This window comes from Leptonychotes weddellii, chromosome 2 (assembly GCF_054177405.1).
Source record: "Leptonychotes weddellii isolate Sample4059 chromosome 2, ASM5417740v2, whole genome shotgun sequence".
NCBI lineage: Eukaryota > Metazoa > Chordata > Mammalia > Carnivora > Phocidae > Leptonychotes > Leptonychotes weddellii.
Window position 1 is genome coordinate 176,738,839 of NC_138370.1, and position 17,806 is coordinate 176,756,644.

Below are 17,806 nucleotides of genomic sequence, written 5' to 3' on the forward strand. Positions count from 1 at the left end.
GCTCACAAAGCTTTTATGTCCTCTGTCAAACTGAAAAAGAACTAGATACTGAAATTTTTAAAAAGATTTTATTTATTTGTCAGAGAGAGAGAGAGAGTACACGAGCAGGGGGAGTGGCAGAGGCAGAAGGAGAAGCAGGCTCTCCGCTGAGCAGGGAGCCCCATGTGGGGCTCGATCCCAGGACCCCGGGATCATGACCTGAGCCGAAAGCAGGTGCTTAACCGACTGAGCCACCCAGGTGCCCCGAGATACTGAATTTTGACAAGATAGTTTAAGTCATGATGCTGTCCCACACAGACAGGACCTACCAACAGCAACACAGTTCATTTCTGGAGAAATCTGATTTATGATATTTTCCCAAAAATGTGTCAGTAGTGATTTTGCAAAGGATTCTCCAACAGATCAATAAGAAAGCAGCTGCTCCCACATCTGTATTCATGCAGACGGGAAATGCTCCTCATCAGATCTTTTCAGTTGAAAGAACAGCAGGTACTGAAAATGTCAACACGTCCTAATTTGTGACTAACCTAAAAGATGCCCAAATGACTCAAATTTAAAGGTCTGTTATTATGGCTACTTACACTCTTTTTAATCCCACTCTTTTATTTGAAATGATGTTCAAATACTAAATTATATTCATCTTTAACTACTAAATCTCTAAAGAGCATCCTTCACTAAGCATACAAAGAGTTTCATTTCTATTGCTGACAGCTCTAACTATATATATGAAGTATTTACTGAGCATCTATTATGTCTCGCCACTGGGCCAGGCATAAAAAGCGATCAGACACTCTGCTCACCTTGGGGAAGTTGGGCTCACAGACTCACTGAGAAGGAAAGGGGATTGGTTCAGAAGTCATCAGCACAGAGACAGCAGCTAAGGCCGGAGAGGAGAGAAACTGGCTAGCGGAACACCCAGTGAGAAGGAGCAGAACCAGCACCTGCGGCAGTCCCCCACCCTTAGCAGTATACAAATAAACACTTTTTGAATCAATTAAGAACAAGAAGGGAAGGATGAAGAGACAAGGTGAGAGAGACTCAGGAGCCACACGCAGAGTTGTAATGGTGAGTCAACAACAGTTCCTCAGGCCACACAGGGTGAGCAAGGAAGAGATTTTAAAGAGTTGATTAAATGAGCAACTCAAACGCAATCAGTGCCCTTTCCTTACCCGGCATATAAAAATTCATTCCAAATGGGGCACAGGCCTAAACAGAACAGCAAAATCCATAAAATTCTTAGAAGAAAACACAGGAGTAAATCTATGAGACTTCAGGTCAGGCAGTTCTATACGACATCACAAGAGGACAAGCAAAAGGAAGAAAAAAAGATAAATTGCACTTCCTCAAAATTAAAAATGTCTGTGCTTCAAAGGACACATAAGTAAAGAGACAGCTACAGAATGGGAGGAAATATTTGAAAATCATGTATCTTTGAAGAGATCTACATCCAGAATGTATAAAGAAACTCTTATAACTTAATCATTACAATCACAATGAAAAAAAAAAGAAACTTGAAAACCATCACGCGGCCTCAGTGGATGCCACAAAGAACACAAGAGCCGAGCAGCTGAGGGTGCCTACATTCCTGATGCACAAAATCATGAGACATGAGTAAGATAATGACTTTAAGCTGGGAAGCCCCCAGCCGGCAGTTCACACTGCAAGAGTGCTGAAACAATGGTGATGAGGGGAGGGAGAAGCCATCGGCTCTCACGTGTCCCGATCCTCTGCCATCCCTGTGTGTGGATCCACTATTGTTTTCCTCACTTGACAGATGAGGGGGCTCAGGTCAGTCAGCTTTGAAGCAGCAGGGCTAGGATTCAAATTGCTGGCCATCTGGCGGCAGAGCTTTTGTTCTTAACCTCGAAGCCATACTGTAAATAGTGAGGAGGACAGGGGCTGGGGCAGAAGCTGCAATGCGGGGAACAATGGCCCCAAAGGGATGAGAAGGGATGAAATCAAAGGCCTGAAACTGTGCAGGTCTCACGAGCTCCCAAGTCTCACCAATGTCACTGAACTTGGACCACAACGGGAATAGCAAGGCTCTAAAGAAGAGTTTATATAAAAATATCTTATGGTACCAACAGCCAAAGAATCAGTTGGAGGAAACCCCCCCCTTTTTTAAGACAAATCAATTTGGATATTGCTCTTCTGAAACCTAAAGATATGATACAAATAACAGTATGCTTAAAGTGACACTATTTCAAGGACTCAAAGACGAAGTATGAAAATAATCAGGGACTAAAAGTCAACGCAGAATAAATAAACCAAGGACCTGAATGTAGTCTTTAAAACTTACTCTTCTCTAAATGTATCCTTTAAATTTTTAGTTTAATCTGTTCACTTTAATCTAGTTTGTTCTAAAAGAATGACACAAAGAACAAAACAATGGTTGTCTGACATTTCTTCATCAGATGTAAAAGAAGCTGAACATTCTGAGCCGATGACACAGAAGTTCTACTTCAATGTCTGAAAAACAAGAAAAGGAGAAGAATATACAGCATTGTTATTTCTCTATCACTAAATGAGTCCCCACCTGACGCTATTTTCACCAGTGAATAAGGACCCGGGCGACAATGCAGAGGCAATGGTAGCCGATTCTCGTCCCAGAGCTGACTCACGGAATCTCTGAAAAATGAGGTAAGGCAGAGACCGCTCTTATGACAGCTGCCGTGCGAATGGGATAAGATGAAGACTGCAGACTAGATATACACGTGTTCCTTCCTTCAACAAGGAAGTCTATAAACTTAAATCAAAATACACATATTCTGAGCCCAGTAATCAAGAAAAAACATCATTCCATTTTTATAGCACAAACGTGTACTTAGTTTTTGTCAATTATGCCTTCAACTTTCATTACCCTAGTTTTTTTTTTAATTTATTCATTTGAGACAGAGAGATACAGAGAGAGAGAGAGAGAGAGTAGGAGCAGTGGGGAGAGGCAGAGGGAGAGGGAGAAGCAGACTCCCCGCCGAGCGGGGCTCGATCCCAGGACCTGGAGATCATGACCTGAGCCAAAGGCGACGCTTAATGACCGAGCCACCCAGGTGCCCCTCATTACCCTAGTTTTTAAGAGCATGTTAAGACAGCAAATTTTTCTAGAAAGATCTCTACAAATAAGTTATTACTTAATCCAAATTTTTTTTAAAGATTTTATTTATTTATTTGATAGAGAGCACAGATAGTCAGAATGGCAGGCAGAGGGAGAGGGAGAAGCAGACTCCCCGCTGTGCAGTAAGCCCGATGCGGGGCTCGATCCCAGGGCCCTGGGATCATGACCTGAGCCGAAGGCAGACGCTTAACCGACTGAGCCACTCAGGTGCCCCTTAATCCAAATTTTTAAAAAAGAAATGGGAAAATACAGATGTAAAGAAAAATTCTGGCAACATTAGAGTATTTTAAAATAATTTAAAAGGTATTGGGGCGCCTGGGTGGTGCAGTCAGGCATCCAACTCTTTTTTTTTTTTTAAGATTTTATTTATTTATTTGCGAGAGAGACAGAGATAGCGAGAGAGAGAATAAGCGGGGAGGAGAGGGAGAAGCAGACTCCCACTGAGCAGGGAGCCTGATGCAGGACTCGATCCCAGAACTCTGGGAACATGACCTGAGCCAAAGGCAGACACTTAACCGAATGAGCCACCCAGGCGCCCCCCAACTTTTGATTTCAGTTCAGGTCATGATCTAGGGGTCGTGAGACTGAGCCCTGATTCAGGCTCCACACTCAGCGGGGAGTCTGCTAGAGATTCTCTCTCTCTCCCGCTCTCCCCCTCCCCCCATGCTCGCTCACTCCCTAATAAATAAATCTTTAAAAAATAATAATATAGTAATATGAAAGGTAGTAACAAGCCCACTAGTTGTAAACGTCTAACAGTACACTACTGGTCACAAAATCAATATTAAAATCTGCTCAATGCAATATTTTGAAGTTATAAAGATCTTTGGCATAACATACATAAGAGATTATAACATTTAAGTGAAAAACTATAAAATTTCCTATCCTATTCTGTAATCTTATCACTACTATAATTATGACAACACAGACAAGATGACACAATGGCAAATGAGCTGTACTAAAGCTGAATAAATTGATTAAAGAGAAGTGCGGATCAGTGTTTCTCTATCTCCATCAAGCCACTATAATTTTACCCGTGTAAAAATTTTAAGATTTCACTAATCTTAATATGTTGCTACCTAAATCAAAGGAACCTTGGGAACAATCCTTTCAAATAAACACACACACACTCAACAGAACCCAAAGGTCTGGATGAACCCTGACAACTGAGCTTGGCCTGTCCACATGACATCTCACATCCACCCTGCCCACGTCACTCCTGGACACACAACAGCCTCCTAATTAGTTTCTCTACTCCTTGTCTCCCAACAACCCCCTCACCAACCCATTCCCCCAGAGAGACCAGGGAGTTTCAAGATTATGCCTGGTGTCAGCACTCACTCCCCTGCTTAAAACCTGATGGCTAATAAAAGGACTGTGGCTGAGTCCTGATCTAAATCTAATAATGACATTTGAGACAGACATGTGAACACCAACCAGACCTGGATGGCATTAAGGAATTATTATTAACAAGTTTTAGGTGTGATATTATTATAGTTATATTAGATATATAAGATACACGCAGAAATACTTATAGATGAAATAATAAATTACCTAAAGCTTCTCGGGGCGGGGGGGGGGGGGGAGTACGGATTACACAAAACAAACAAGACGGGCCACGCACTAATAATGTTGAAGCCGGAAAAAGGATAAAGCAGGATTCACCATAGTATTCTGTCTATTCTGTACTGTCTGAAAGGCTCCATAATTTTCCCTGTTCTTAGAATAAAGCACCTCAAGACCTTACATAAGCTGGTCCATGCCTGCCTTCAGATGAACACATTTCAGCAAGTTCTTTCACACAGAAACCACTGAAAATGGGATGAAAGGATATTTTAAGATTAACATCTCTTGTCTAATGTCCCCCAAGACACCACTGTGCCTTGTATGTTATTTACTGATCTGGAAATAACAAAGTGTGTCCTGGAATATTCTTTCTTACCAAAGTTATTCTAACCCCAGGATGATCCATCCCAATGTGTAACTAAACCTTAGATCAGAAACTAGAGAAATTTTCGTTTCTCTAAAATATCTATGAGCTCATTCTAAAGCTTGTGGGCCGATTCAATTACTTCTTCGCATCTCCCTTCCAGCACAAACATTTTGCTAATGGCTAACTATTCCAGCCATTCACTTGATTTACTTCTGAATTCCTAAAGGCAGAACACTCAAACCAAAGGCTGAAACAAGAAGTGGACATTAACAAAATCCTCTGGATCAAGTGTCTGCTAGAAGACCCAGAGGGTCATATCGGTTTCTAAATATTCTTAAAACATTTCTCAGAAACCATGACTGCCAGGTAATAATGAATTATTGCTCCAAAGAAAATAAACCAGAAGGTATCAAAAATGCTCAGTCATAAAAGTGGTAGTTTTTGCTGATGTCCTTGGCCACCTGATACCCAACTCCAGACAGCCTTTGGAGTCAGTAGGAGAATAAGAGAAGTGACCTCTGTGCTACCTTCCTTTACCTCTATTATCTCCTGGTGCTTAACAGATCTCCACTACTGCTTCCCCATTATGTGCAAGGCCCTGGAGATAAAAAGTTGCAAAATGAGTAGATGATAGACAAATAAATGTAATCAAATAGTCTTGCTGCCATGACAGAAACCCACTTATGTATCAGCAAGGGAAAAGTGTCTGATGGTGGGAGGCAGAAAGAGCAGAGTGAGGGTGTTATGGGTTGAACTGTGTTCCCCCAAAATACATCTTATTTGGAACAGGATCACTGAAGATGTAATTAGTTAAAATGAGGTCATACTGGAACAGTATGGGCCCCTCATCCAATATGACTGGTGTCCTTATAAAAAGAGAACATTTAGGGGCGCCTGGGTGGCTCAGTCGTTAAGCGTCTGCCTTCGGCTCAGGTCATGATCCCAGGGTCCTGGGATCGAGCCCTGCATCGAGCTCCCTGCTCCACGGGAAGCCTGCTTCTCCCTCTCTCACTCCCCCTGCTTGTGTTCCCTCTCTCGCTGTGTCTCTCTGTCAAAGAAATAAATAAAATCTTTAAAAAAAAAGAGAGAGAACATTTAGATACAGACACAAATACATGGAGAAGGCCATGTGAAGATGAAGGTAGAAGTCAGCTGAGATGACGATCTACAAGCCAAGGAACACCAACGATTACCAGAAAGTTACCAGCAACTGGTGGAAAGGCCTGGAACAGATTCATCGTCATGGCCTCAAAAGGAATCGACCCTACTGATGCCGTGATCTTGCATTTTTGGCCTCCAGAACTGAGACACAATGAATTTCTGTTGTATGAGCCACCCAGGCTATGATACTTTGTCCTGGCGGCCCCAAGAAACTAATATAGAGGGCTGTCCGGAAAGCTTCACAGTAGAGATGCTTTCACAGCGAAGCAGTTGCTTCCAGGTGCACGGGACAGGTGGCAGTCACCTGGTGAACGAACATCTACTGAGCCTTCAGAGAGCAGCAGAGCCAGCACGGTGAGTGAGCGGTCAATGTCCCTGCTTTCACGCTTGCTGCCTGGCACCCAGCAGGAAGGTGCTTAAGGAGCTTTTAATGCCCTACCTGAACTGTTCTCTCTTCCAAACCTTTCAGCCCTGCTCATTCTCAAGATCTAAATATATCCTGCTCTATGAAGTGTCCCCAAGCCCCTGAGCTTGGTGCTTGGCCTGCTGTGTTCTGAGGTATTTTACTCTGACCTCTCTTCAGCCATTTTCCAACAGGATCAGACATCTGTGTGTATGTTCGCTCCATCACCAGTCTGTGGGCCCACAGAGAACAGGACACTCAATCTCTAACTCATTTTTGTAAATAAGCCCTGGGAGAGTAGGGACTCAAGAAAGACTTTGTTCCTGCAGTAGGCTACCCGCTACAAGGGACATCCTAACTTCTCTGGAAGGGCTCCGTGAGGTTTCCACCCAGAACCAAACTGCATCATCAGGACACACTCAATGAAATAAATGGCAGACTCACCCAAAACAAAACAAAAAATGTAGTTACGAGAAGTGATGAACATGTTAACTTGATTGTGAGAATCATTTCACAGTGTATATGCTTATCAAATCATCAGACAGTACACTTTAAATATATTACAATTTTGTCAATTGTACTCAACTACCTCAATAAAACTGGGGGAAAAGCTTTAAAAAATGTGGAGTCTTTGCTGGAAAGAGTGACAAGCTTTTCAACAGGAGAAGCTGACACTGATGGATAAGCTCAGGCAAAGGACAGGGCCCAGTGCTGCAGAGACCGTCCACGCCCTGTCCAGCGCCTCAGGTGGAAAAGCAAAAGAGACATGAAAACTCCAGCCAGAAATTCATGATGAACTGTTAGCAACTGGGTTGCTATGCCAGTCAACGAAAGAGGAGTCCCTAGTATCTCCTGGCAGGAGGGAGTCCAACATTAGAGCTCTCTCCCAAATTAAACAGAACACAACCATAATGAGTTATACCCCTCACGGCTCACATTATTAGCCTCGTTCTCCACTTCCCCTAATGGACAAACACCCACCTTATGTTTAAGATTCTTCTTCACAGGTTCAGGCTGACTGTTGTGCCCTACTTGGGACCTCAAAGTTAAGTAAAAGCCTTTAATTACTCTGATCGGATCATTTCTATTCCTGTGTCTCCAGATGTTCTCTTGCAGATGAAACTGCTCAAAAGTCCCCTTTAAAATAATCACTGCTTAAGGGGCGCCTGGGTGGCTCAGTTGGTTAAGCGGCTGCCTTCGGCTCAGGTCATGATCCTGGAGTCCCGGGATCGAGTCCCGCATCGGGCTCCCTGCTCGGCGGGGAGTCTGCTTCTCCCTCTGACCCTCCTCCCTCTCATGCTCTCTGTATCTCATTCTCTCTGTCTCAAATAAATAAATAAAATCTTTAAAAAAAATAAAAAAATAAAAAATAAATAAAATAAAATAAAATAATCACTGCTTACTATGTGTAAAGTGCTGATTTAAAACTCAACTGTAGGGGCGCCTGGGTGGCTCAGTTGAGCGTCTGACTCTTGATTTCAGCTGTCATGACCTCAGGGTCCTGGGATTGAGTCCTGCGTGGGGGGGGGAGGGGGGGTCCCTGCTCAGCAGGGAGTCTGCTTGTCTCACTTTCCCTCTGCCACTCCCCCTTCTTGTGTGTGTGCATGCCCTCTCTAATAAATAAATCTTTTAATAAGTAAATAAAAATTAAAACACTCAATTGTATATGTATTAACTCATTTTTTCCCACAGATAAGATAACTGAGGCATAAAGCAGTTCAGCAGCCAGCATAAGGTTGCTGCATCTGAACTCCAGTTGCCTGGCCCCAGCGTCTGCTCCTAACTACGTGACACACTACCCCTCACCATATGTCCTAGCACAGATCAAAGCAGAAAAGAAAGAAAAAGTAAAAAGTAAAATTTAGTCAAAGCAATGCTTCCCAGCTTTGTCACCCACCCTTATGCTCCTTTTAGTCAGGAAATGATGATCTGGGTGGGTCCTCTTTCCTCCTCTCTCCCTGATGGTGAATGGTTCGTTAACAAGTCCCCAGCCTAAATCTTCCTCAGTTTATTTCGTGTTTACATACAGTCATATACCTGATGTTGTTCTTTTAACTATAGCTTTTTTTTTTTTTTTAAGATTTTATTTATTTATTGAGAGCATGAGTCGGGGCGCGGGGGAGGGGCGGGGGCGGGCAGGAAAGAGGCAGAGGGAGAAGGAGACTTCCCACTGAGCAGGGAGCCCCATGTGGGACTTGATCCCAGGACCCCAGGATCATGACCTGAGCCGAAGGCAGATGCTTAACCTACTGAGCCACCCAGGCGGCCCTAACTATAGCTTCCTAATCTCTATTACAGAGAATTCAGTTGCTTATTTAAGGATGCACAGCCGTAAGTGGAAAAGCAAAAATTTGAAGACAAGACTATGGTTTAGAGACTGCCCTCCTTAACTGCTTCTCATCAAACGGTCTTCATGCACTAACAGGACCCCTCCAGTGTCAGGGTCAGTACTGGGCAGTGGACAGGCCACTGGGCCCAGCGTCAGTGGTTAGCCCCACTCCTTCCACCGTGTAACTTCAACAACGACGAAGTCCTCATCCATAAAGTAAGAATATCTTCCTAACCTAATGACTCAAATGAGACAACGCAGCCAAGAGCACCATGGGGAAAAAAATGAGAAAATGGGATAGAGAAATCATTATCACTTCTATGACTCCCAAACTCCACACCTAATGCTTCTCACTCCAGGTGAGAAGAATGCATCTAGCCAGTGCAAGGGATCCAGAAGAGAGCCCTATACAGGACCTTATAAGAGTGTGACAAAGGGCCCCAAAAAGCACCATGTTTCCACCCACATTAGTCCACGTGAATAACTGTGAGTTCCCCATTTGCAGGTGAAAAGTTGACTCAGTTTCAAGCCCCTGAAGTTGCAAGATAAATAAAGGGCCAACTCAGGCCGTGAACCCAAGCCCACTCGCTCCAAGTGCCAAGCTCATCCCTCGAATGCCACACAAGAAGTCGAAAGGGGGGCACAGGCCAAGGGCAGGAAGCACCAGTGCTCTCTTCCCACCATTTAGCACCTAACAGCCCCTCAATAAAGATCTGTGAAGTGGATGAATGGTGAAGAAAGACAAAATCATCCTCCAAGACTCATTTCACAAAATTTGCTTCTGTCCAGAAAAACTGTAGTGACATCCAGTACTTTCAGATGGCATGTGAGCTCATATCAATCAGTTTCCTCTCAAACAACTGCTTTTCTCTCTTTTTTCCAAAGATTTTATTTTTAAGTAATCCCTACCCCCAATGTGGGGCTTGAACTCACAACCCCAAGATGACCAGTCCCAAACAAGTGCTTTTCAAGAAGAAATTCCACAAAGGAAACTGCACTTCAGATTTCAAAAGAGGAATGTAGGAGGGGTAATTTTATATACTGTGCCTCACAATTTAACAAGTAACGGCCACTCCGTAGGAGTCTCCACTGCACTTACTGATCTACACGTCCTAAGCCACATGCCCTGAGCCACCACACAAAATCAAGAGCAAAAGTCAACTTTATCCTCTGACAGTGCCAACCACTTTCTCTATTTTTGCTCCTTCGTGATACTATTCCTGTCCTTCATTTATTATATGATTTTTATTTTTCACTATATTTTTACTGAAGTTATGGAGTCTTTCAAAACTTGCTGTTCTACTGAAACAAAACTCTTTCTGAATTTCATTCCAGAAGCAAGGCTTGCTAAAAGTAAGTGAGTTGGATTTCTGTTTATTTTTCTGGCGGGAGGGAGGAGGTGGGGAAGTTTGGCAGGGTTATAAGTAAGGGAGATTAAAAATACCACAAAAACAAACAGCTTTTTCAGAATTTAATGGTTGGTGACTAAATGTTCCTATTCGTGAAGTAATTGGTTCCCGTGGAAGACAAATGATAAAAGGAAACTTTGAAGATAATAGTCACCCAGGGCTAACAGACTGAGAAGGACACAAGTGCTGAGCGTGCTAAGACATAGATATTCTGCACACGCAAAGGTCGAGCTGTGAGCTACTTTATTAACTCTGGGACTTCTGAAAACAGGGCCAGGTTGTCCTCTTTGGAGCTAGTCAGAAGTATTTAAAATCACAAGCATAAGTAAAATTCTGCCAAAGGTGTACTCTCTGGAAAGTAATTATGCCATCTGATGGGGAATGAAACCCTTTTATGCTACCAAGTAATTACGAGCACCCAAGTTTTTAGATGGTTTAGTTTTCACAAAAATAAGGATATACTGTCGGGCACCTGGGTGGCTCAGTCGGTTGGGTGGCTCAGTCGGTTAAGCGGCTGCCTTCGGCTCAGGTCATGATCCCGGGTCCTGGGATTGAGCCCCACATCAGGCTACCTGCTCAGCGGGGAGCCTGCTTCTCCCCTGCCTGCCGTTCTCTCTGCTTGTGCTTGCTCTCTGTCTCTTTCTCTCTCTAGCTCTGTGTCAAATAAAATCTTTAAAAAAAAATAAGCATATATTGTCAAGTGAAAAAATACGAAGAAAGATGTACGGATGGTGCCTTTAGGGGAGAAGAGGAGGGATAAGAAAAATATTTGTATTTGCATAAAGAAATGAAAGAAGAATATAAAAGAAACTTAAAATGGTGGCTTCCTTGTAAGAAGTGAGAAGGATCTGGGTAGAGGGAGGACTGAGATGGCCAGGAGAGTTCATACATATGTATTTTTTAAGTTTAATTTATTAAAAAAAAAAATTTAAATATAACACCATTAAGAACATAAATAATAAGCATCACTGAAGGTATAAAATGAACAGAGTACACAGCATATTGGGTTTCCAGCAGCATGAGGATATCAAACATCTGTTTATAGTTTTATAGTTTAATATATATTCTGTAAGTGTTTCAGTAGGATGGCCCTATCCTGATTTTATAGGTGATAAGATGTAGGTTCTAAGAGACTGTCTTACCCTAAGTAGAGATGGCAAGAGTTGAGAATGTATTGGGTTAAATGAGCCCCTCACAGGCTCTCCTCCAAAATGATTCTGTTCATATCAAAATCGTTTATAACTGAGTATTTCTTTAAATTGGTACTGGCTGATTAAAACGGAATATTTCTTTAAATCCATATTGGCTCTACTTCGCAGCCAATATTTCCTTGCTGCCAAAAACCGTGGAGTTCCTGCCCTTGAAGGACCAAACGGCATTTCATTCTATAAGAAATCAGATAGGATGCAGCTCCCTTCTGGCGTTAGAGAATGACAGGCAAGGTTCAGCGCAAGCACAGGGCCCTGGTCGCATGGGCCTGAAGTCTATAGCTATGAGAGGAACACAGTCCAGCCTGCTTTATGAATTTCTGTGGTCTAACGGCATCTTACCCTGCCATCGGGCGCACAGGAGGTGCTCCCTAAGTGCGTTCAACTGAGGAGTTAGTAGGCAGGAGAGCAGGCGTGAGGACCTTGCAGCCTTCGGACTAGTACTGTAAAGGTCTCTGCAGGAGACCCCTTAACTCTGACCCCTTCGTTTTACAAGTGGGAAACCTGAGACGCAGAAGAGAGGACTCTGGGCGCACAGGGAATCACTGGTGGACAGCAGTGGCCTAGCGTGTGTCTCGAGTCAGACCACGCTGCTCACCAACGGTGTGATCCCGGACAAGGATCTTCTCTCTGGCTCTGTTTTCTCCTCTATCAACCAGATGTGCTGATGGTAACCTTGAGGGGTATCGCAAGAATCCGAAATGCTGTTTGGAGAGCGTTCAGCAGTGTTTGGCAGACAGTGCACGCACAGAAGGAGTAGCCATGATTGCTGGACACACCTAGGGGTCCCAGCCAGGCCCATGAGCATTCTATAGCACCAAACCGCTTCTTGCTCATAGGATTTGTATTGTTTGTGACAAATAACTGAATATTTCTATCTCTGTCACAACTACAACTAGTTTCAAAAATACATTAAAAAATAATTTCTCACATATATAATTTATTTCTCAATACTGCTAGCACTATGTTAATATGCAAAAAAAAAAAAACCTCTGAAGTCTTTAGAAATTCCAGATGATACCTTAAAGGGGAAATTATGAAAAAGTCTTAATAAACCATAAACCAAAAAAATGTCAAAAACAAATTTAGACAAAGGAAAATTATGCTTCAAATTACATACATTCATTAGTTTTTACTTTTCAAAATGGTGCCATTTCAGTAGACATGACACTTACTGCGGTAGAGGGGACAATCCAAACTCTCAAAGGCCCTGCACTTTGCCTGCAAACAGAAGTGACAGGTCCTAGCAGAGGGGCCTGGCAGTCAGCAGGAGAAATCAGTAAATTACACAGTGTGTCGGCAGGCGAGAAGGGCTATGGGTAGGGGACTGGACACACAAGGAGGTGGGGAGGCAAGTCACAGCATTAAGTAGGAGGGCGGAGGGATGCTCTGGGCAAGGTGACGTCACAGGTGGTAGGGAGAGAGGGATAAAACAAAGTTTATCATCATTTTCTTTAAGCATTAAAGTATTTCATTTACATTTTGGTAAAGAAGAAAACAAAGATACCAAAGGTCCACTCCAACCTAACTTGTCCAAAACAGGACTCTTAATCTTCCCCTAGTCTTGTCTCCCTGCTTCTACCCTCAAACTCTTATAACTTGTTCTCCACAAAAATATAGTCAACCCATGTCCTGCCCCCGCTTATTTCCCACCAATGGCTTCCCACGGTCCCTATGAAATTCCGGCCATAGCCGGCGGGGCCCTTCCCAGTCTAGCCCCCAGCGTCTCTCTGCCCTGCCGTCCCAGGTCCACTAGCCTCCCTTCTGTCCACAAACACACCCAATACAGCCTTTAGACTTGCTCTTTACTCTGTCCAGAACAAACTTAACCCAGCTAGACTGAGTGTCTGACTCCGTATTTTAGGAATAAGTTCTAAGTCAAATTTCACCTCTAAATTTTGAGATTGGTTTCCCTGCACACACTATTCAGAGGAGCCCCTACTCCCAGCTCTCTCAAGCCACCCTCGGTTTTCTTTCCCTTCAAGGCTCTTATCACCCGTCAGAGCACAGACTCTGGAGCCAGAATGCTGGAGCTCAAATTCCAGCCCCGCCACTTACTGGCTGTGTAAGCTCACGAAGATTTCTTAACTTCTCTGCCCTCAGTTCCCACTTCTGAAATAATAAGGCTAACAACAGTACCACCTCACACGGTCGATGCATGTAAAATGCCTAGAAACAAGGATCTGACACACAGGAAGCATTCAAGTGTGCATTGTTAGTATTACTGTCTCACGATTAGGATGTAGCCCCAACAGGGCAAGAGACTCATCTATATTCATTACGGTATTACATTCACTACTATACTCACAGGGCTAATGCTTTATGTATATATAGGAAGAGAGACACACAGAGAGAAGGAGAGAGAGAGAGAGAAATACATGTTCAGGTCTCACATTCCGGACCGGTAATGCTAACCTAAGTATCTAGATTCCAGAGCATTCGATTGTAAGAAAAGCCATGGCTCTGCTTCATTTAGTCACAACTGAAGTGTGACTGAAAAGACTCTGGGGACACAAGTAGCTAACTCAAAGACTCCAAATCTCAGTGTGCCACTCACAAGGCAGCTCATCCAGACTGCAAATGGACAATCTGTATATCAAATCGGGTTTTGTGTTTTGAGGTGCCTGGGTTTTACATTTCTAAGAATTACGTCAATTCCCAAAGCTGGTATACCAAGACAGTAGCTGTATCTGTCTCTAGCTGACTGGATTTGAAGACTCAAGCAAGTATAGCTCCCAGAGGCAGGAAAATAAGAGAAGGAGAATTCCAGACCTCACAACTGAGTGTGCATGGTACTCTAGTGAGGCTCATAAAGACGGCAGAAGTCAAGAAGCACTGGTTAACCAGATACATGTGAGCATAGGAAAATTCTATCTACATTTGATAGGGAAGAAAAAACCCACTCTGCACTCTAGTTAAACACATGAGGGATTAACAACACTAGCCTGAGATGAGAATGTTTCCTGACAAACATAGGAATCAGTATCAGGGGAAAAGTTTAGCAGTTACAAAGGAGTAGGATGAAGAAGTCATAAAAATGATCTTATGAGCACTATGTAGGATGTGGGCAATACTTTCAGCTGTTGAAACAGCATGTACAGAATATTACTGCAGCCATGGGACCAGGCAAGTCCACAATACTGACAGAGGCCAACATGGTGAGACAGAGACTTCTGTCAATCTCTCCTTCATCCCACACCTTAGTATCTGTTGGCTGAAATAAGAACAGGCTGTTTGCCTGGCTGTCTCTGAGTGATCCCACAGCTCTGTTCTCCACCTGTAATCCACCTGAAATCAATATCCTCTGGGAGGCAGCAGATGGTAGGAAAGTCTGTGAGCGGACAACCTTCAGGCCCTGCAACGGTGAAGAGGCAATGATGCTTAATGGGAAGAAGGGAGGTTTTGGGGTCACCAGGGTTCAAACCCCAGCCCAGATATTTACTAAGAGGATACCCAGGACAAGCTCACTATTTGCACCTCAGTTTTCTCATGGGTACAGGGGGAACAATAACAATATCTAGTGTACACAGTTGTTGAGTGAACATGATATGCTTGCTATCATGTGTGTATGAAGTCTCATTCACCAGCCCGTGTAATCATGACAGCTGGTGCCAGAAAACACCTTCCCTCAGTCATAGGCAGCATCCCTGTTCATGTCCCACCCCCTAAGCCAGATCTAGGCTTTCAGGTCTATTTCAATGAATACCAAAGGAACTCCCTGAAGTTACTGAGTAGACAGACATGGCTATTAACTAAACAGAAAGATCTAGTTAACTGATACTCTGATTAGTAAGACTGCCAGTTTCAAAATTCTAGAATATAATAAAACATACTTAATACTAATAAACACTGAGTAAATCAACCTTTGGTAGTTAAAATTCTCTAGAATTATTTTAGGTACCTAAATGAATGTCAATAGCTCTCAAATATAAAACCCATATTTTAAAAAGTATTACATATTTTGGGACTGAGGGAAACCCTGTAATTTTTGCATACCCCTTTTATTTAAAAATGAAAACAAAATGGTAAAACACAGAACTATTTAACATCTGTATATGCAGCGGTGCTTTTAAAACCTTAAAATCATGGGGCGCAGAGCATGCAACTCTTGGTTGTGAGCTCAAACCCCATGTTGGGTGCAGCATTACTTGAAAAAATAAAATAAGTAATAAATAAATGAATGAGTAAATAAATAAAACCTTAAAATCATGAGGCTACTGATTAAAATTTTAGCAACAGAACCTTTTCAATTCAGGGGAAAAACAGCTTGGAGGGCAGTAGAAAAGATTCACATTCTGAAACCACTGACTGTTGATTTTACTCAGACATGCTAAGTGGCAATTATGTAATTGGAATTGTGGAAGAAATTCAAGACACAGGGTGAAACATTAATAGTATGTCCATACAGGAGACACTGTTAAGCCCAGCAGAGGCCAATCGCTCTTTTCAAGGAGAAAAAAGAGTTTATCCCTTTCATTCTGTCATTTAACACCTACCTAAGTAATACTAGCACTTTTAACCTGAACTTAACCCAGCTCTGAACTGAACAAATAATTCATTCTTTCCCAAGTATTTTATACTGGTGTGTCTAGGAAAATCCTGAGCCTTGGTTTTGCAGGGTGACCTTCTTGGAGTTACATTAAATAGAAACAATGCATCAAGGTGTTCAGCCCAAGCTTCAAATGAATAAAAACACTTTTACTTAGGGAGACAATTCTGTTCAGGTCCCAAAAGCATGGCATACTGCACTTCAAAATTATTTCCACACAGCAGCAGTTCAGAACACTTCTGAAAAACTACGGCATATTTTAACAAGCCAATAAAAATGCAAAGCATTCTCGGGGCGCCTGGGTGGCTCAGTTGGTTAAGCGACTGCCTTCGGCTCAGGTCATGATCCTGGAGTCCCAGGATCGAGTCCCGCATCGGGCTCCCTGCTCGGCAGGGAGTCTGCTTCTCCCTCTGACCCTCCCCCCTCTCATGTGCTCTCTCTCTCTCTCTCATTCTCTCTCTCAAATAAATAAAATCTTTAAAAAAAAAAAAATGCAAAGCATTCTCAAATAATTGTGACATTGCAAATAAAATAAATATCCCAGAAAATGTGACCCCCTTTAGAAAATCCTAGCTGGAGGGCCTTGCCTAGGGTGGGGGTTGGAAACGCAGTTAATAGTGGAAAACTAGGTCTCTAAAATAACTGCTGGAAAGGTAAACCTGCCGCTGGAAAGGAAAGTGCACAGTAAAGAAACCCCCAAATGGGCTGGGACTAAATATAAAGTTACGCTTCCTTTTTGGCTCACATACTCTGAAAAAGAAACAAAGGTGTCACTAAAATTTCCCTGCTCTGGTAGATCAGAAGTGGCTGCTTTGTCATTTCTCCGATTAGCAGGTAAGGACAAATGGTTTTCATATGTTTATTTACATCTCCAACTTCTTTGTCCACCTACCTAACAAAATCTTGACGAGTTATTCTGACAAATTAAAAAAGTAGTATACCTAGTGACCTTTTGTCATATTTGATTCCCCAGACTATTACCTTCCGTAATTTTATTTTTCAATGAGCAAATATTTTAATATTTTGCATATTTAGTTCTGCAAACTTTTCTTCTGAGATCTTCTGCTCTTAAAGAGACAGTTTTCATTCCTTCACAGGCACATGTCACAAAATGTTCCAAGAAAGTTTTCAGGAATTACCTCTGATAAACATTCTATTTTGCTTTTCCCCAGTCTCTATAGTTTTAAACATTTGTTCTTAACCATCTGGAATTAATTTTCATGAATGACGTTTTCCAGTTATCTCATCACCAATAACGCCTCTCCCCAGAGACACAGAGGTGTGGTTCTTCACTCCCAAGAGGCCTGCTGGTGCACAGTTCAGCTTTGAGCCAGCAATACCCCTCTGCTTCCCCACAAACTACATGGCCTGACCTGCAGCTCAGTTTCCTCTCAAGTCATATGGTTCCAAGGTTGTTGGGGCAATTAGAAATAATAAAAGTAAAATATCTAGCACCATGTCTGACACATAGTGGATACCCTCTCAATAGGAAATATTTTAATTATCTAATGTCTGATGAGAATATAAAAGTAACATGCTAAAAATTTCACTTCAGAAACTTCAAGAACATTAGGTTTAACCAACTAAAAGCTAAAATACATTATTTTAATTAAAAATAACATTCTAGGGGCACCTGGGTGGCTCAGTTGGTTAAGCGACTGCCTTTGGCTCAGTCATGGTCCTGGAGTCCTGGGATCTAGTC

General features: G+C 42.6%; 1 protein-coding gene across 11 annotated transcripts in view; it reads right to left on the reverse strand.

The window, feature by feature from the left end:
- ADD1 (adducin 1) overlaps nucleotides 1-17,806 on the reverse strand; it is an 83,046-nt gene that overhangs the window by 47,037 nt on the left and 18,203 nt on the right. The window contains exon 2 of one of the 11 annotated variants that reach the window (XM_081812709.1): nucleotides 2,300-2,469. The exons of the other annotated variants lie outside the window; for them this stretch is intronic. The gene's annotated coding sequence lies outside the window, so the exon portion shown is untranslated. The remainder of the gene's footprint in view (nucleotides 1-2,299; nucleotides 2,470-17,806) is intronic. 11 annotated transcript variants of the gene reach the window in all.